At 69.1% G+C, this 3,741-nt stretch overlaps 1 non-coding gene across 1 annotated transcript; it reads right to left on the bottom strand.

Annotated features, from left to right (window-relative positions):
• Window positions 1-1,409: 1,409 nt before the first annotated feature.
• On the bottom strand, window positions 1,410-1,562 carry LOC129133451 (5.8S ribosomal RNA). The gene has a single exon (XR_008535989.2). It is a non-coding gene; the product is annotated as a 5.8S ribosomal RNA (ribosomal RNA).
• Window positions 1,563-3,741: the final 2,179 nt, after the last annotated feature.

The raw sequence follows: 3,741 nt of genomic DNA, 5'->3' as shown, positions 1-3,741 counted from the left end.
TGGGGGATGGAGGGGAGGCGGAGACGAGGATCTGTCGAACCCGCGCCGTCCGACCGCAACTCGCCGGGTTGAATCCTCCGGGCGGAATGCGTGGGCCCCACCCCTTTACCTCTTAATGGTTTCACGCCCTCTTGAACTCTCTCTTCAAAGTTCTTTTCAACTTTCCCTTACGGTACTTGTTGGCTATCGGTCTTGTGCCGGTATTTAGCCTTAGATGGACTTTACCACCTGCTTTGGGCTGCATTCCCAAGCAACCCAACTCCAAGAAGCCCCGGGCCTGGCATGCCGGGGGCCCGCTACCGGCCTTACACCGTCCGCGGGCTGCGGCCTCGATCACAAGGACTTGGGTCCCCCAAGAGCGCCGCCGGGGAGGGGGGCTTCTGTACGCCACATGTCCCGCGCCACACCGCGGGGCGGGGATTCAGCACTGGGCTTTTCCCTCTTCGCTCGCTGTGACTGAGGGAATCCTTGTTAGTTTCTTTTCCTCCGCTGACAAATATCCTTAAATTCAGCAGGTCGCCACGTCTGATCTGAGGTTTTAAGCCTAAAGCTCGGCCACACCGCAGACGGGGGTGTGCGCGGAGATGGCCGCCTTGTCTCCCTTGCCTGCTACGCCGCCCGCCCCCCTCTTCTCCGCGCTCCCGGAGGGAGCTGGAGAGAGAGAGAACGCGCGCGAGCGAGCGATGAGGAGATGGAGAACCCCATCCTGGAGACGAGAACCAAAAAAGAGAGCGCAGCAGAGACGGCCCCGCGCGGGAGGACCAGCCGGGCGGCGGCGCGCGCGACGGCCTCGGTGGGGAGAGAGAGAGGAGTGACGGCGCCCCTCGGCGCACCCCGAGACCGCGACAGTGGAGGAGGGGGTGGGCAAAGGGAGGAGGGGGTTCGGAACCCCCGTCCCTGGCGCTCTCGCTCTCGCGTGCAGCAGCACGGCACGGTACTGCCGTGGTTCCCACCAGCAGACAGCTACCCGCGCTGGGGGGAGGCCAGGGGCGAGGCCCGCGCCTCGCCTCCCCTTCTCGCCCTCCTCTCTCTTTATCTCGGCCCTCGTCGGCGCATTTTCGACGCCGTCTCTCGCTGTCCCCAGGCCGCTGCGCCACCACATCCGCGGCACGGTCCCGGTGAGGACGAGCTCTGCCCCAGCAGCTCGCTTCATTTAGGGGGACGAAGGCCCTGTGCGGTGAGGACGACGACAATGACCGCGACGACGACGCTGCCCACTGGGCCGCAGGGAAGGGATCGAGGCCACCTAGGGAAACGTTTCCCTCGCCGAACCCCTGAACACCTTCCCGCCGGGAACCGGCGGGACACCGCCGCTGACACTGCCACCGCCGCCCACCGCGGGCAACAGCCTGCGAGGCAACCCCAGCTGCGCTGCCAGGGTGGCCCCTGGACGGCGATTGATCGTCAAGTGATGCTCAGACAGGCGTAGCCCTGGGAGGAACCCGGGGCCGCAAGTGCCTTCGAAGTGTCGATGGTCAATGTGTCCTGCAATTCACATTAATTCTCACAGCTAGCTGCGTTCTTCATTGATGCACGAGCCAAGCGATCCACCGCTAAGACTCGTCTGCCTTTCGGGCACCGCTCACGCAGAGCGGCCCTTTTTTTTGTTACTCTGGCGCCGAGGACGCGTGGGTGTGCGCCTGGCTTCGACCATACAAGCACACAGAAACGGAAGGGGAAAAAAAAAAACTGGAGACCCACACTCCGATGGCCAGCCCAGAGGCGGGGGAGCCCGCACCCCCGACCGCCTCGCCCTGCGAGCGGAGACGCCAACCTCAAAAAAGCTGTCATTCAAAGGCGGCCCAGGCGCCCGGGCTCGGCCTGGCCTCCATGCGGAGTGCCACGCAGGACGCGCCGGAACGCGGGAGGGCACGGCGGCCCGCCCGCTTCTCGCTTTGATGGGATGACACGCACAACACACAGGGCTCGCAGCCGGGGGCGTGCGGCCATCAGCCGCCGCACACAGTGGCTCTCCCTCGGCCCCCGACGCCGCAGGCCTCACGGAGCGCCGCCGCGCTGCTGTGCGGCCAGCTTTTCTCTTCCCCCCACAGCACGGCCTTTCCCCCGGGCTCGAGATGGCACGCAATGATGACCAGCCCCCACCGGTGCGCCTCCCGTGGACCTGCTCCCCTGCCGGGCAGGCGAGTGACTGGAGGATGCGCTCCGCCGCCAGCCCTGCAGGCAGGTGCCACCGAGACCGAAACCAGTGTCACCGGCGCCCGGGGCGGGCTGGACAGCAGACCCCGTTGCCGCTAGAGCCGCACTCCCAGGACCGCCGCCGCCACGTCGCACCGCCAGGGCCCCTTCCCTCGGGGACACGCCCAGCAGAAGGTGGTATGGCGCTGAGCTGGGGGGCAATGCCCGCTCTCCTCGTTTGCACGCGGAGACCGGGCGGGGAGAAGCGCCCCCGTGGCCGCCCCGCACGCCTTCCTGCGGCCCACACGCGGCTGGGAAGGGCGATGGAGGACGCGACAAGCGGGGCCCAGGACGGGACCGCGGCCGGGCGATGGCGGGCGCCTTCCGGCTGACCATCCCCACAGGGAGGGACACCCGTCGAACGGCGGTGCCGCCGCTGCTCGGCATGGGGTCGCCCGCGCTCGCGGGCCTCGGCTGCTGGATGGCCCGCATAGCGCTCGCCCCCCATGAGCGGGCGGTTGAGCCAGGGGACGGCCGGCGGACGACGGTGTGGCCAGTGGGCATTCGAGGAGAAAAGGCTGTCGAGGGGAGGAGAGGCGCCGGACGCGCCAGACGCAGCGCTGCGCACGCCAGAGACCGCGGCAGCGGGCCAAGGAGACAGAGCGCGGGCGGGCCAAGGTGGCCGCGACCCAGCGGCTGAGGAGGGGCAGAGAGAACGCGCTCTCTGCCAGCGTCGCCTGTTACGACGAGGCGAGCGGGTCGACCCCCGCGGCCGACAGCACGCCGCGGCCTCTCCGCTGAGGATGGGCCGCGGGGGGGGGGGGGGGCGGGGCAGGGCGCCCCTCCCCGGCGCGGCACGGTTAACCCCCGCGGCCTGTGGAGGGACAATAACGGCGACGGAGGATTACGGCTGGTGGCGATAGGACAACCACTGCAGGGGATGGCAGGATTAGCTGCTCCCCACCCCTCAGTGGCGCCCCACACGGCCACCACGTGGCACGCCTGCTGCCACTGCCGCCGGCACCGCTGCCGCCACGGCAGGCCACGCCGAGCCGCCCAAGTCTTTAAACCACCGCCCGGCCCCACCGGCCCCTTTTGGCAAACCCGCAGCATTTGACGACGCCAAGGGAAAAAACCTGGGGGGCCCGCCGAGGCGCGGAGCACTAGGTACCTTGCCCTGGGGTGAGGGAAACGACCTGCATGGCCCCGCCGTGTTGCCTCCCCCGCTGCCGCCCTCGGGGGAGCGTCCACCGGTGGGGGCGTGCCCGACATCTGCCGCCACCACCGCCACGTCCTTCTCGGGGCCCGGGGTTTCCCTCAGCAGCCAGGCGCTGCGCAACCAAGAGGACCGGCATGGCTCAGGCTGCCCCACCAGCGCGGGGGACGCGGGCCCGACCACCGAGCACACCTCAGGTGCGCACGTGCGGCACGAAGCGCAGCCCGGAACACCCGGAGCCCTCGGCCCCTGGAGTTCCTCTGCCACACACGAGAGGGGGGCCACTCAGCCCGAAAGCGGGGAACTCTGCCAGCCGGCAAAAGCCCCGCTCCCCAGTGCGGGAAGGGCCGGAGGAGCCGCCTATTCCGAGCCCCGAAGGCGCACTCGCC

Source organism: Agelaius phoeniceus, chromosome 7 (genome assembly GCF_051311805.1).
Source record: "Agelaius phoeniceus isolate bAgePho1 chromosome 7, bAgePho1.hap1, whole genome shotgun sequence".
In the NCBI taxonomy this organism is placed as follows: domain Eukaryota; kingdom Metazoa; phylum Chordata; class Aves; order Passeriformes; family Icteridae; genus Agelaius; species Agelaius phoeniceus.
The sequence above is the reverse complement of the archived record's forward strand: the minus strand, read 5'-3'. Positions and strand labels throughout refer to the sequence as shown.